The sequence below is a fragment of the Leguminivora glycinivorella genome, chromosome 10 (assembly GCF_023078275.1).
Source record: "Leguminivora glycinivorella isolate SPB_JAAS2020 chromosome 10, LegGlyc_1.1, whole genome shotgun sequence".
NCBI lineage: Eukaryota > Metazoa > Arthropoda > Insecta > Lepidoptera > Tortricidae > Leguminivora > Leguminivora glycinivorella.
The window spans coordinates 12,213,177-12,230,893 of NC_062980.1; the positions used below are offsets into that span (position 1 = coordinate 12,213,177).

Genomic DNA, 17,717 nt, shown 5'->3' on the forward strand with positions numbered 1-17,717 from the left:
GTTATCAAGCCGATAAAGTTCGTTTGTCCCTTTCTATCACACCAATGCGTCAGAAAGGGACAAACGAACTTTATCGGCTTGATAATTTTAGTGAACGTTTATTAATAAGGGGATAGACTATAGCTACGATACCTTACAGGGCGTTAAGCTATTATGAAGTTGGCTAGCTGTCCAAGTAGGATCGTTTGTTTGTTTATACCTTAAATCGACGCAGCCGCCTCAAGTTTTTGAAGCTTATCAAATAAAGTTTACCGTTTACGATGATCGATGCGAGATTGACGACGTAAAGAGCTGCAAAATAATCATTTATATATTTGGGAATATCTGACTCATTATTTTTGTATTTTTTGATAAACACAAGTATAAACTAAGGCCAATTGTGTTTAAGGCCAATGAATATTAATCATAGGTGAACAGATGTATACATTATTCTATTATTGTACCTCTATTTATATATAAAGCATCCAAAGATTCTAGACGAACTTTGCTTCATATGTTAAAAAAAATAATAATGATAACAAATATGTTTTAAATTATCTAATATTGTAACAAAATTCATTAGTAAATTTCAGTTTATAATAACTTAATTTAAAAAAATACCTAAGTATATAAACACTACTGGCCAGTATTTTAGAAACTGACCTAGTTTTCGAGTAAGCTTATATAATTACATAATACAAAAGGCTACTATGTATTTTAATGATCACCAAAAACTATACCTACCCGAAGCTTTGCAACCAAAAAAGAAAAACCGGCCAAGAGCGTGTCGGGCCACGCTCAGTGTAGGGTTCCGTAGTTTTCCGTATTTTTCTCAAAAACTACTGAACCTATCATGTTCAAAATAATTTTCCTAGAAAGTCTGTATAAATTTTAACTTCTGATTAGCAGAAACGTCTGCAATCGATGCCATTAGGCTTAGAATAAATTTAAAAGTGAAAATTTTTGAACTCACGGCCTCTGGATCGATACTCCAGCGCTTTTGAGCCACCAAGACTTCAACCAAGCCAGCGAAATTTTCCACTACTTCTTTATTACACTATTCCACTACTACTATTCTTTTTTCCACTATTTCTTCTTTTTATTTTCTTTGGTGGCTCAGTTAACAGAGCGCTGGAGTATCGATCCAGAGGCCGTGAGTTCAAGTCTCACCCAAGGCAGACATTTTCCACTTTTAAATTTATTCTAAGTCTGTATAAAGTTCTACTTTTGTGATTTTTTTCATATTTTTTAAACGTATGGTTCAAAAGTTAGAGGGGGGGGGGGGGGACGCACTTTTTTTTCCTTTAGGAGCGATTATTTCCGAAAATATTAATATTTTCAAAAAACGATCTTAGTAAACCCTTATTCATTTTTAAATACCTATCCAACAATATATCACACGTTGAGGTTGGAATGAAAAAAATATCAGCCCCCACTTTACATGTAGGGGGCCCACCCTAATAAAACATTTTTTTCAATTTTTTATTTTTGCACTTTGTTGGCGTGATTCATATACATATTGTTACCAACGGACGGACGGACGGACGGACAGACAGACATGGCGAAACTATAAGGGTTCCTAGTTGACTACGGAACCCTAAAAAGTAGTCGAACACCAAACATTTTTAACCTAAAATTGTACAAGTACAACCACAAAAAACGTTCAAATTAAATTACTACTAAATTGGGTTATGAGTATAACATAAGCCATAAAAAAGCAATTATTTCACACAAAAAAGAATATTATAAACATTATCCGTCCAGTGAAGCAAATAACTTTGTCATAGCGGATCCATCATCCACTCAACAACTTTGAATGGCGTTCCGCTAAAAGTATCGAATTTAATTATTCTTGAGCAAAGATTATCTCTGAACTTTTACAACCGCTTGAACCAGTTACGGAAATTCATATTTACATTCTGCGAGCAACACTTATCAAAAGACGCTGTTATACAGCGTGTAAAGGTAATACGGGCGTATTCTGTAAAAAATGTAATTAGGTAACTTTTACTTGAATTTGAAATATATTTTTTTTAATAATTCGGCACGCAATGTAATAAAAAACACACTAGCGTTAAACGCTCGTTGACAGCTGTCAACGGTCAATTTAGCCTATTGTAGTATGGTCTAGAAATCTGTTACTGTAATGTTACAATTTCGGTTTTGGAGGCACTGAAATTTGAGAAACTTTATGTGCCCACCCCTTTCGGAAAACCGGCGTGAGTTTATGAATATCATATAAAATGCCTGATATACGGTCTAGAAAGTTAGTTTTTCAGCAATAAACGGTTTACTTTATAATTGACGGCCCTAAATCACTCTCTAAATCAAATAAGGTACAGCGGGGCAAATCCCGACTGGAGGGCAATTGTAACTGATCCATTTTTTTCATTATAACTCTATTAAGCTGATTTCCACATGTATCCACCGAACACACGTGCTATATATAACCAGTGGATACTCTAATTAATAATGCAAACATTGTAAAACATTAAAAAAATGGAAGATTTTGCATTTGGCTCCCAGTCGAAATTGTCCCGCTGTACCTTAGTACTTATTAAATTACAAAAAAATCGTAAATGATTTCTATTCTTTTTAAAAATTAGCGGGCTACATACTGCAAAATATAATATAATTGTAAATTACAATTATTTTACATTACTTACAAAGTTGAAATGGAAAACCGTCACAACGGGGCCCTTATTGAAATTAATTATTTAGTCAAATTAAAGCAGCCCTTGTATTGTTTGAAGTTTAATTGTTTCACAAATCATGAAATAATCCGTTTCCAATTTTTTTATCTACAAATCATGTTAAAATAATTAAGATGGTATTTTGGGAAATTCGCCTTTTCCTACAAACATTTTGTACATTTTCGTTTCCGTAACTTTGTTGGAAATGTGCTCCTTAGTTTGATTATATAATTATTGTAGGAGCTGAGATCAATTAAAATTTAAATGATATCGTGTTTGAGCTCCTACATTTTACAATATTAAATAAAATAGAGGATTATTTCAATTATAATAAATTATTACATTCGAGGTTTTCGGTTTAACTCGAAAAAGTCAGACAGAGATTGTAATTAGGAAAAAAATAGTTTTTGAATAAAAATTCATTTCGTGCAAAGAATTTTTTTTTAAATTAGAAATATTTTTTATAATATTTTCCTAATAATTAAATATCATTATCAAGATAGCTCACGGTTAAATATTTTAAAATCGTTTGGGATTTCTTAATGTAATGTACAAAACTTTTGTTTTCCAAGCACTTATGACAATATTTCGGGGTTGAAACTTTGCAAAGAATTTGGAGTTTGAAAAGAATGTTTAACGTATATATACCAGAAAATAGGATCACTGTGAATAAGTTAAATCCGTGTTTTTATTTCATAATTATTTTCATATTAAATCTAATTTTAAGAATTCATTTATAAAAAATATTTTATCCGGTTACTCAGTCACCTTATACGTGAGTAATCCGAAAAAAGAATTTTGATAAATAAGTTCGATTTACGAAACGTTGTAATTTTAAGAAGTTTAAAAGTAGTACCTATTTAGTACAAACGATAACAACAAAACATGTTTTCCCAACTTTAAAGATATAAACTTACCTTGAACAGCGTGCGTAAAGTTGCAAGAGTTGTTTCCGCGTAGTCCGCCGATGGTTTTTGAGCGCAAATGAGAGATCCGCGTAGCCGCCGCGGCTTATATACGGTGGCTCGTAGCGGGAGCTACGCGCGTGGTTACGTAGAGCTACGAACACAGAACTAGATTTAGATAGACGAAACATGTTCATCTATTTGTATAGGAGCCGAGCGTGTCAGATTTTCTACTGAAGTGTTACTTGCCTGTGAATTTAAATATGTCTCAGGCCCTTGAGTGTTCGTCATTTTTGTGTTGTTGCAATTTAATATCATGTAACGATGCATTTTTAATGTTTTTGTTGACTTTAACTTACAACGCCGGAAGGCTGCAAGCCGCTAATAAAGACGGACAACCCGGTGGATTTTACTGAGTTCATTGGACACGCTAAGTAGATTTGCTTGATCCATTGGTATATATAAGTATGACATCTGTGGCCACGAACGCTATGATGCTACGGACATACATGATCATTATTTACGAATTTAGGATTTTAAAAAGCCCAGTCTAAGATTTTAAAATCACAACGAGCAGCTATTGTCTACTTTGAGGAATGAAAATTTAGATTATAAAATATAGAATATAGCTGTAATGTACATATACAGCGTACTGAAGTTTTAATTGCCATATGATAAATAAATAAAATAAAATTTAAAGGAAACGTAAGACAAAATAGAATTAACTTACTTGAAATAAACTTACCTTAATTATTGACTTTCTTATTGTAATTTTTTTTTAATTACAAACCAAGGCTATATATGGTTTTTATAAAAAGATAATTTGAAATAAATTATTTTTATTTTTAATCAGAAATAATTAAATTATTTTAAACCGGTCTGGAGTGTTAGGCTATCAAGCTTTCACGAGTTTAAATTACTTTACATGCTTTACTACATTATTACGCTTACTTCACAGTTTTACGCTTTTTACTATTTACTTTTTTTTTGTTTATTTACGCTTATTTCACGCTATCTATAGCGTGAAATTCAGGGGAAAAAATAGATAAGTAATTAAAATGATTTTTTGCATTGACGACAAAAAATCCAAATTCAGCCAAAAATGCTTATATTTGTAATACAGAATATGATAACCAAGAAACTGACCCATATTTGGAAATCCCCATAAAGTCACTTTTTAAAAAAGGCTGAGAATATATGACAATCTAAATATCATACGAGTAGCCGTGGACATAATAGCTGGTATTCAGATTAAGGAGAAATATGCCATAAATAGACTGGTAAAACCGCTATGTCCTACATGGACGCCGCTGTGAAGCCTTATGAAAACTATATTTTTCATTAATGCATACTATTGCTCCTTGATATATCCATTCTAAGCATTATAAAGTGTGTAAGCATTATACGGGCGATAAATTAAACCAGACAGAATGAATTAGTGTTCTCATCATTACTTTTCTATAGCCTATAATGTGTCCCACTGCTGGGCAAGTGCCTCCCCTGTTTTCCACCACTCGTTCCGGCTCTCTGCATGCTCCTGACAGCCGCTACAAAATGACTCCAGCACCGATAGCATGGTCACGCGATAAACGATAAAACATCAGGCCGTCCCTATCGCACTTGTATTATGTTGACCTGCTTACAATTTTTGCATACAAGATTTTGTACCTATATTTATAGTTTTTAAGGATTATTTAAGAGTATTGTAATTATTTTGATTTTAGACATTTTTCTATGAAATAAATTTTATCTTATCTTATCTTATCTTACTTACAAATAGTGCGAATGGGACGGCCCGATGTTATATCATTTATCGCGCGACCATGATTGCCTGCCTGGTATCATTAATTAAGGGGTGTTTTTGAGTTAATCTTAATTTTCAACCAATAATTATATTTTTTTTTATTTTCTCAGCAGCACTGTGGGCCCTGTGGTTACCATGTCAGTCAACGACAACTATCAACGGGCGTTTTACGCGAGTGTTGAGCGTTTTACATTGAGAACCGAATTATTTTGTATGAATAATATTTTTATTTCAATTTTAAGTTAAAATTATCTAATTACATTTCTTATGTCCTATACTCACTACCATTAGAGATTCGTCCGTATTCGCTTTACATATACTGTATATTCAACTAAATAAACATACTTTCAATTAGAAGTTAAATTACAGGGCAATTTTGAATAAGTGTATGCCATTAAATTACGTCCAAAAGAGAGGTCTGGGCACGGATCTGGGTAACTGTGAATATCAACTCGCTTTTTGTAGGACATATGACAAAGGAAGTGTACCTTTCCCTGACAGAAAACCAAATATTTATAACCGTTCATTCAGGAAACGCCACAGGGGCACTTTTACACAACATCCGGTCAGAAATATTAAAAATTCAAAATATAGATTGCGAAATATAAAAAAAAAATCCCTAGTTGGATAGATAACACCATCTCTGTCGCCGTAAAAAATGGTTTATGGTTTAAGATATTTATTTCTCTTAAGATTTACAATAAATCACTTACAGTTTACAGAGAAAACAATGTTTTAGTATAAATCTAGTAAGAGAGGGTAGCATGCAATAACAGTAAGAATAACATTCAATAACTCGCCGTGGCAACTAAACCGATGCGGTAAACAACCAAGAGGCCGGTGAAACTGCACTTTACACAAAAGTTGATTGTTGATGTAACCGAGCGGTTTAGCTTATACATACTTAAAGAGTTAACATTATTTGTAATTGTAATTATATTTACAACTTAAACCGATGCGGCCTCCCACACCTCCGAAGGTAAACAACCAAGAGGCCGGTTAAACTGCACTTTTTCGATTGCACATACACAAAAGTTGATTGTTGATGTAACCGAGCGGTTTAGCTTATACATACTTAAAGAGTTAACATTATTTGTAATTGTAATTATATTTACACTTTCATGCGAATTTTGTAAATTATTATTTTAGTAACATAGTTGCATATTGGATATATGTTTCCATATACATATACATAGGATTATATTATTATAACTATTGAAGTAGGAATGCCTTAAAATGTTTTTAATTAATTTATTGAATGTAAAAAAAAAAAGACCACTTTGGAATCTTGAAATTAAATTTGCTTAGGTACCAATAATTTTATTATTAATTAATTATTTTGTTTATTATTAATGGGTGTCTCTATATATATATATTTATTTATTTATTTTATTTTATTTACATTCAATAGATTTGATTGATTTCATTTTATTATAAGTACATATTTATATTTAAAAATTAATTATTACATTCGCATATTTTGCCTGATGTGACGTGATGCCTGGTATTGTAAATGACCCATTAGGTTTTTGACTCTAATTCTACTATTTTTGGTATACCTCTAATGTATTTTATGGTAAGGTTTGTCTCTCCATTAATGGTACGGGTCTGTAATTCTTCTTTAAGATTCCTCCATTGCCTCTGTTGATATTGAGTCTTATCTGAGTATATTTTCACGTCATTTGTTTCGATTTTTCCCTTTTCTTAAGAATAGTTTTAACTGTGAGAGCATCATCGTAGGTGGCTTTTAAAGGTCTAGTCTTGCCCGGCATATATTTTCCTAACCGCAAATTGTTTATTGGCTTAGGACAGGTATTATCTACAATTTTAGTCAGCTTAACAATTTCTTCAGTGTCCAAGTTTGTTCGTTCAGTTTGATCGTCCGACTGTGGTTCGGGTAAACCAATAATGATTAAATTCTTTTCGCGTACAGAGCGTTCATTAATTTCTTGCAACAGATCTTCGCATGTAGGCGCTGTCAGAGAAGGGCCCGAAGTTATCTTCACCCGCAAGTCTCGTACTTCTGCCTCGATTGAGTCCACTCTTTGAGCCGCGTCATTGGCACTACTTTTGAGATCAGTGACTTCCTTTTTTAGTTTATCTTGTTCTAATATGAGATGATCTGTTTTGTGCTGTATATCATTTATTTGATCTTTAATTGTGGATATGTCTATCGCAATACTTTCCATTTTAGTATTTTTTTTAATATCCACTAATATTATACATGGGAAAGTGTGTGTGTCTGTTTGTTTGTCCGTCTTTCACGGCTAAACGGAGCGACGAATTGATGTGATTTTTTAAGTGAAGATAGTTGAAGGGATGGAGAGTGGCATTGGCTACTTTTTGTCTCTTTCTATCGCGAGCGAAGCCGCGAGAAAAAGCTAGTACCTAATAATAATTTGTTTTTTCCCTAGTTGGATCTATGGAATCCAATACATTCTTCGACTCATCTCTTTCGGAACAGACTACAGCCACGAAATGAGTAAGCTGACATATTTTAAAAGTATATTATTTGCAACTGAATGAACTTTATCAGTTATAATCGTCAATATTGACACACTGATAACTATACGTTTATACGATTTCTCAGTCCGTTATTGAGAACTCATATCCGATATCGAACACGTAATTTTTCCATGCAGAATGAGCCATTCAATTCATCATACACAGGATTTATCACACAACGGTGTCCAGATAGGCCCTAATAACTTTGGAAGTGATTGCCGAGCGATTATGCATTGGCAAACAGATAAAATTGACAAATGCTGTTTATTGACTATGGTAAGTGCCAATCTTATCGGTTTATGAAGTAGCCAGGTGATCCATTGAAATCGTACCAATTAAGGGGTGTCGCCTTGCATCAAATGAGGTAGTTCTAATTTGTATTATATATTATTAGAGATGAAATAGTGATGTCGAATCCAAGTTTTCCACCTCGAAAGCCCATGGGGTCATAATTAAATTCATGATAATCCATAAAATTTTAGGACCTTTTCTGACTTTTGTTGGCTATGAACAATTTTATGTCTACTAAATAATCATTATTATGAATATAATTTTGTCTTGGTAAGCCATATATTTACTGAGATACGGTCATTGAAAGTTTTGCACAATTTCGATAAAAGGGAAAAGTACCTAGTTGTAGCTGTTCGGAGGTGTATAATCTTTTTTAATCCATACTGAATATGATTTTTTAAGGAGTCCACAAGGTTTCATTTCTCAACCGACGTTGAAACCACCAACTCCTCAGGTTCTGCTCAAAATGAACAATTTTCTGTACTTACAAAGAAGGTTGTACCAGCAGTTGTGATTGCGAGAAAGTAGGTATCAACAGCTCAGCTGTTTGCATCTACTGCAGTGGACAATTCTGCGGTAAAGTACCAGGTCTGGTGTGTGCCAATGTTGATAAACCACTCGTTGATGATCCACCATCAGATGACGATTTTGACCTTCCTGATTAGTTGACGGAGACATACTACCTCGGTAAACTTTCTCCTAAAGGAGTTCTGTAGATTCGAAGGTCCAGTCTAGTTCATTTATCGTTAACTATCTTTATTTCACCAACTAACCCTACTTCATATTGCAAACTATTGAGAAGCCGAATCTTCGAAACTATTTGACGTACCAAGACCAAATTAGTCTCATTTTATTACAAATTTTGTCTACTTTAAGTTGTGTATAGTTACTTTTGCTGTGCCATGGGTCCTTTGTTGAAAAAAGTCGCAAATACTGAAATTTTTTATGGTTTTTCGTGTATTTAATAATGACCCCATTGGCTTTCGAGGTGGAAAACTTAGATGCCGCATCACTATTGCATATACAACAATATGAAACACCAATTAGAACTACCTCATTTGATGCAAGGCTGAATGTACGATTTCAATGGATCAAGGTACGTAGATAGATTTTGTGTTGTCATTTGTTTCGGAAGAACTCCGCATGATTCAATTTTTTTTGGAAGAGGAATCATACTCTTCTGAATTCGTATCAAATGGTCGAACTGTCGTAATAAAACCCAAAAACGATTGATTTTGTTGAAATTTTTTGGGCAAAAACTGCGCTGTACTGAAACATTTTTGGTAGAGGAATCAAACTCTTCTGAATTCGTATCAAATAATCAAACTATCATGATAAAATTAAAATAAAACGATAGGTTGACCATTTCTTTCCTGGGTGGCTAGCCGAATGGCACAATCGCTCACGAAACGCTCACGAAACGAAGCGCTAGTAGATATCTATCTCTATCGCGCTTGCGTATTGGCGCGACAGAGCCAGCGGCGTATCGCTTTCGTTTGGCGTCGGAGAAATGCCATTCGGCTACGGGGCCTGGAATACCGTTGGAAAAATACAAAGGTAATATCTGACGAGATCCAATAAGGCTAGTTTCGTGTTACAAAGTCGTAACAGCTGAAACTAGAATAATAGTGGGCCAATTTATCATGGCGATGGGGAGCGTCAGAACCGAGCGTGTTAGTGCGTTTTCACATTATCCGATCCGATATCGGATGTCGGACCGATATCCCATACATTACAGGCGCCATCTCGGATTTTTCTATTGAAATCCTTTCGACATCCGATATCGGATCGGATAATGTGAAAACGGTCTTATGACGCGTGAAACGGACGCTACTAGTATGGGCTAAGAGAATTATTCTAGCTCTTCTTAAATAATAGTCATATAAAATCCGGAAATTGTGTGAAAATAAGTACCGCCACGTACTGCGTATTTCAGCTAAACTACATTAATAGTTAATTAAACATACTATAATGTACTCGTAACCATACATTATTATTTTCGCAAACGTTCCGCAGCTACAGAGATTTACTCTGCTCTGAACAAAAACAACGTACCTAAGTACTACAATAATTAAGACGGCGTACTAAGCCTTACTGACACAAAAAAAATACAATTACCTTTTTATGCAATTTTATTAATATCTTTGTTTAATTCCGTTTTCCTCGTTTCTCATAACTACACATTAAAGGTCCTCGGTCAAACAACTTGAATGTTTTTTTCCTTTTGTTGTGTACTGCGTATCTAGATGAAAATATATTTTAAAGTGCACCTTTATGTCGTGCGTAGACGACATAAAATCGCATTTTATGCTCTAGAGCATAAATAAAAGTAAAATTTTCTTCTAAGACTAAGGTAATCGGTCTCAACAGCCAACCTGTTAAAACATATTGCACAATTTTACTGAGCAATAAAATTGTGTAGATGACAAAACTTGTTATATTATTTTATTTTTGCTACATTTCATTACAATCCCGTATTTTCTGATATTAAATTTAGTAAATCACATAGAATAAGAGTCGATTATCGTTCAAAAATGCTCCGAAATGTTTGACTTGGCAGAAAACCTAGCGTCAGAAAGACCTGATCACATGTTGAAAATTAAAAAAAAAGTTAGTTGGCGGGAATTGGTTATGTATTGTATTATGTTCTTTTGCTTTAGGACAATTTCGGGGTGTACATTTCCGTAAAAAATATAATTATTTTCCTCACAATCGAAGTAAAAAGCAGAGTGTACAACAAGGGCATAAATGTTAATTTTTACCCTCGTCTACTATTTTAAAAATTACATCGGGAAAAATGGGTCACCTTATGCCTTTTTGTACGATCTACTATTAGTCTTAGTGAATAAGTGTACTTTGATAAATTATAGATCATGAAAAAACACTAAAGCTTTTAATAACGTTCGTACATAATATGTACCTATTATGTACTAAAAGATGCTATTTAATAAATGAACTTAAGATCTGCCTGCGTTCAGAAAACTGTTCCCTTTTATAAATAATAATAATAATAATAAAATAATAAATATTATACGACATTCTTACACAGATTGACTGAGGCCCACTGTAAGCTCAAGAAGGCTTGTGTTGTGGGTACTTAGACGATATATATAATATAAATACTTATATACATAGAAAACATCCATGACTCAAAAACAAATATCTGTGCTCATCATACAAATAAATTCGAACAGCGTAGCAGGCAGGGTCACTACCGACTGCGCCCGACCGGTCGTCAAACCGTCGTACTGTCGTTTATTTAGTAAAACATTTGTGCTGAAATGAGAATGATTATGAGATTTAAATGTGCGTTTAATTTGTATGTCATTATTTAGTTACATCGTCATAGCTATAATAACCATACATTTAGATTTATGTAAAGATTTTAATATTCTAGATAAAACAATAGTGCGCTTGCCTACCATTAGGTATATTGTGATGAATGTTCGGCTTCAAACAGCGATCACTTCAAATTATTTCCACGAACATGAGATATTGTGTGACAAATACCTAACAGAGCGTCATTGTTTACCAAATACCCATTATCCATTAAAATACTTTGGATTATAAAATGACTAAAGTCTCCATGATATTCTAATTTTTAATTTAATGTACATAGAAAGTGAACAGCCCTCCAAGCGGTTACTTATTAGAAGCAAAAATGATATACACCGTGTTTTTTAATTTTCCGCTAAATTTCACACGCAGGTTGATTCATCATCAGGAACCACCATGTATATCGCTTTTTGTTAAATTCGATATTTTTTTCTTTCCATTCACAATAAATGGATTAATTAGTGTAAGAGGACATTAATCATAACATTAAAGGTCAGTCAGTCATAACATAAACACGGTGTTTAATATACTTTTCAGTACAGATGGGGTTTTTTTACGCACTAGTGCGAGAAGTGGTTCATTATATGCCAGGTCGAAACTTCGGAGGCTCATCTGTACTGAAAAACGTCATACGAGACACGTGCGAAAAGGAAATTCGTAACTCGTGTCGATTTAAAACACTCCCTTCGGTCGTGTTTTAATTTATCGCCACTCGTTTCGAACTTCCTTTTTTACGCACTTGTATCGTAATGTACTATTTCGTAACATCTACGCTATCCAGTACTCAACACTCGTGCTCAATAATACTTGTAACAGTTGTAACTCCAGTTACGCGATGAATGAGTTACTGAATCACGAGAAAATAAAAATCGATGTACGTATTCACGTTGCTTGTTGTTGCATAACAAACTGTTAATAAGGTTTAAGTCCGGTGCATTGACAAATATTTAAAAACAACGAACTGAGCTTTTCCAGTATACATAAATAGATCTCCAGATCCATGAATACTATGTTCTAATAGAGGTCAGAATGACTATGGTAAAATGAGGCGATGGTCTTTGTGATTGTTGTAAATCAATACATTACATTCGGAAACGGAAATGACGTCACATTATCAATCCAGAATGAAATAAATAGTACGACTTACATGACATCCCAATACTTTTGGATGTGCCCATTGTAAGTAAACCATGAGCAGGTAACGCTAGGTACGTAGGTGCCTACTCATATTCATATCCACGAATATGTCGTCCCCTATTGGTCCACTTTCTACTATTGGTCTATTGATCTGCTCCGAGATCTGATCAGAGTGCGTAGTGTAACTAAACCTCCGCTCACCTTACTTATTTACTTACTTGACTAATCAACAGTATAGCTAACCCCCCCTTTAAATATACCCCGTAAATTTGGCCTTGTGATCGTCTAGCGTGAATAAGTAGAACCCTTCGATGTGATCCGCTATAACCTAGATCCTTTAATGAGTATCAGCTGTATTTTTGACTAACATTTAAGGTTTTATTTATTTATATTTTAAAGAAGAATAAAGGTTATTGTAGCATAATAATATAGTGTTATAGAAGAGTATTTTATCAGATTTAGGCCTAGAAAGTTATATGTGAGAAAATTAATGACCTAATGAAGAGAATTTTTAGAATAGAAGTTAGTGAGTGAAACATACATGAAATAAATATTAAAAAATATTTTGGTAATCATCCGCTACGCCTTATTAGTGGTCCCGGCTTGGGCAAGGGCTTGCGATACGGTATGGGACCCCTGACCTGATCAAACCACTTTATCAGGATCCTAAGCAAGTAAGCCTGAAGGGCTATCTATCTACGAACTAACCCCCTTTTGTTTTGTTCCTTTTTCCCTAGCTAAACCCCCCTTTTCCCCAATACTGCTAATAGACCATAACTTCTCGATTTTTCTAATGTTTTATCGAAACACTGAGCAGTCGCTAACTTTTATAAGAATTAAGCAAGTCTACTAACTTTTCTAAGCTTTTGACTTTCCATCAGTGGACGGCGCTCGCATGCCACTGGGCCCTATAACAAACCTATACCTTTTATTCCAAAGAATAGTTTGTTTCCCTATCCAACTTGATAGAATTTACCTTGAAAAACCAGTTAGCAACACTAAGTGTCCCGCAGCCACACCGAAAAATCAGAAATTGCTACCACAATTCTTAATTTCACTCAAATAAATTAAGTAATAAGAGATTTTATAAATTACCAGTTTTACCACATATTTTAAGATAGTAAACACCACATTTAAAGTCCATTTAAACCATATAAATAGTAGTAGTTAAATTATTTCTCCACAATACACGTTGACCAATTATATTCCAAGACCAATCATAAAAAAACTCTACTTTCATAGAAATAGTGTGTGACTTTACCCTAGTCCTATCGTTTTCCCTACTCTAGCATATCTGAAACAAAGACCGTCACTTACCATAGATCTAATGTTCAAAATATGCACAAGTGTATCCCTACCATAAGCTGTACAGTTCAGCCAGCGAAGCTGAGATAGGCAACCTATAGGCTTGAGTTCTGATCCCCCCCTCTGCTTTTGCCCGCGGGCTAGGGTAGCAGAGAGTAGATCGCCCTATCCGTGTATATATCCAGTATTCTAGGACACACCAGTACCAGCCACATGGGAAACCCAGCTGCGATCAAACTTTACTTAGATGTGGATCGATCACAACCAAAATCCCCAGCGACCAACGCCAGCATGGACTAGAGCACCGAGTAAATAAATATATATAAATATAGGACCCCAGCCTCAAATACTGCCGACTTCAGTGAGCAAGGATTACTCCTAATGTCTTTCGTCAATCGTGAAAGTCCTCACTTCCATCTAACAGTTGGACTCTTTGAGACCGGTGAGAAAATACGAAAATAAAACTGTCTATGGTATGGTTCTTTGAAGCCTGGCCACTTCGAGCCGAGTTGAATCGAGTTCTCATAAATTTGAATGCGATTCGTAATGAACGCAGCAGAAAACGAAGGAGTCTCGACTAAAAGTTGGTAGCAATGTATTTACTGAACTCAATCGCTACTTCTACTAAATGTTTTCAGGGTAACAAAACTTGTCCTGACATCTTTTATGACCCGACCTTGTAAACGAATAACAGTACTTAAACGCCTTATGTTTAACAGCCGCAAGGTATAAAGCGCTTAGCCGGACAACAGTCTGTCACAAACAATGATCTGGCTTATAACTTTCACAAAATAACCCCATAGAAAATTACTAAATTCAATTTTACTGACCAACTAAACAAACGAGTGAACGACACGAAACGTAATTCACACGCGGTTGACGTTGACAGTAATGACAGTTTACAGAAGAAAAGTTAGTTTGTACGTACTTAGTTGCATTAGCAATATTTGCATAAAGTTTAGTTTTGTCCTACAGTGATAATACTAATAAATGAGCCAAAATGTAATAATGGTGACAACTTTTACACAATCAAATATACCTGTGATTCTGCCTTAGTGTCATTTGTGTTGTGTGCAAAAAAATAGTGAAACTGAACTGAAAAGACTTACCGGCGTCGCGAATGTTGATGGTGTTTTTAATTACTATCATATTGCTTTTAAAACACATGGAGTGGTAGGTTTGTTATTTTTATGTAAAAGTGGTACTAATTATAAAACAATACGAACTTTAGTTTGCAGTTTTATGGTAACTATGCTAATCAAAGTATGTTATTATTAAGCTGTTAATAATATGAAACCACTGTAATTTGTAGCAGTAATTTAAATGGAACAAACTGTAAATAATATTATTACTTGGGACTCGGGACTTGGGACTCGGGACTCATATAAGAAAAAGGTCATAACTACTTTGTTTACTAAGCCGTACGCCTTATACATTTAACGTCCATGTTCTCAGCAAATAATTGTTTACCTATCAGTAGTAACTCCTGCATGATTGCACGTGTTTTAGAGAGAGACAGAGCTATTGATAACTATCTAGTTCAATAGTGGATCGTTCCGTAAATCGATAAATATTTTTACGTAAATATTATTTTGTGAAAGATTGTTTAAATCAATTTAGTAAGTAACTTCGCAATGAAAGATCTCATTTATTCCTAATTGTTACATTGAATGATATATTCAAGAAGTATAATAATCAATATCAGTGATTATTACCTCTTTGACTTGTAAATGAAACCAAGACATAATATCGGAACGTTACGCAGCTGACAACTGTCAGTGTCAGTATTCCGTCCATGTGAACGTAGTTTGTTGATAAATACGGATTTCCAACCTGTTTTGCATCAAATAATAGTGAATTTTATGAATGAAGACGTGACTATACATGTGATAAAGCTTCAAAGGTATTATTTATCAAAATATCCGATGAAATCCCAAAGGAAATATGCACCAAAAAGTTGGTCAAGGAAAAGTTGATTCGCCGTAAGTTTTATATGTAATAACAAGTCCATTTCCTCGTCATAGCCGCTTGTTCTGTTACAGTAGCCGAATGGCACAAACGCTCACGATACGAAACGCTCGTAGATATCTATCTCTGTCGCTCGTGCGTATTGGCGCGACAGAGCCAGACTAACTTGGCGCGGCGTTTCGTTTTCGTTTGGCGTCGGAGATATGCCATTCGGCTACGCACGCTGATGCAGAGTTTCGGACTCTGGCCTCTAATAGTAGGTACATTTTCCTTCTATTTTCCCGGTGATTATCAGACACACGCCGACCACTCTGTCCAGTAAGGCAAAAACGAGTAGAAATTAGAAAGTCTTCGTAGTGCCCTCCCGTTTTCTCACACACATTCATTTGAAAGGGACGACGCTATGATATTGCTACTTTTTAATTTTTAACCCCCGACGCAAAAACGACGGGGTGTTATAAGTTTGATGTGTATGTCTGTCTGTATGTCTGTGTGTCTGTCTGTGTGTGTGTCTGTCTGTGGCATCGTAGCTCCCGAACGGATGAACCGATTTAGATTTAGTTTTTTTTTGTCTGAAAGCTGAGTTAGTCGGCAGTGTTCTTAGCCATGTTTCATGAAAATACTATGTCGCGGTCGGGGGTTTTTTCAAAATTTTAATTTTGTGGTTATTTATCTTTTTTGCCAGGCTGTACAATGTTTTTAATTATCATTCCGTTGCACTGGATGACTGTTTCAGAATGTAGCCCATCTTTTGATTAACAAGCGTAGTGGTAAAGTCGATCAGGATACGCTGTTAATTAACCACAAGGTGTTTTGCTTTGTTTTCTGCCCCGTCCAATAGGATAACTGTTTACATTACGTATAAATCTTTTGCAACAAAGTTTGCAAACGATGCTATTTAGCTATTATAAATTTCAAGAATTCTTTTGACAATAAAGAAAAGCCATCTATGTAAATCCGCTTCATCAAACGTATAGACAAAGTCGTACCCGCACTTTTTTATAATTTAATAACCTAACCACAAAATTAAAATTTTGAAAAAAACCCCGACCACAACATAGTACACCGATTTTCATGAAACATGGCTAAAAACACTCCCGACTAACTCAGATTTCAGACAAAAAAAACTAAATCTAAATCGGTTCATCCGTTCGGGAGCTACGATGCCACAGACAGACAGACACGTCAAACTTATAACACCCCGTCGTTTTTGCGTCGGGGGTTAAAAATCAAAATATTCACTGTCTTAAACCCACAGCCAGTAGATATTCATTATACTCATGCGCGGATCCAGGGGGGGGGGGGTCTTTATTACTGTCTCTCTGTCTGTGGCATCGTAGCTCCCGAACGGATGAACCGATTTAGATTTAGTTTTTTTTGTCTGACACCTGAGTTAGTCGGGAGTGTTCTTAGCCATGTTTCATGAAAATCGGTCTACTATGTCGCGGTCGGGGGTTTTTCAAAATTTTAATTTTGTGGTTATTTACATTCAATTCACAAAGGCTATAGGTAGGTACTCGTACGCTATATGTTTAATGCTACGGAAATGTATAAAATGTTGTGTATTTCCATACTATCGAATTAGGATGCCCTGTTATTGATAGTTTATGTGTATGTAATAATAATAAATAAATAAAATAAATGTTCTTTAACGCTATTAATTATCTTAGCTTTATTAAAATAGAGAAATAAATTGGCTAATATTTGAACATTATAACTTTATTAAGTATACTTAAGAAAAGGTAAGTATATACAAGGTAAGTATCTACCTAATTCCGTTATAAAATTGATAAA

General features: G+C 34.6%; 1 protein-coding gene across 1 annotated transcript in view; it reads right to left on the minus strand.

Moving 5' to 3' along the window:
* LOC125230554 (allatostatin) overlaps positions 1–3,701 on the minus strand; it is a 48,140-nt gene extending 44,439 nt beyond the window's left edge. Inside the window, exon 1 of the mRNA XM_048135738.1 lies at positions 3,590–3,701. The gene's annotated coding sequence lies outside the window, so the exon portion shown is untranslated. The remainder of the gene's footprint in view (positions 1–3,589) is intronic.
* Between the last annotated feature and the right edge of the window lie 14,016 nt (positions 3,702–17,717).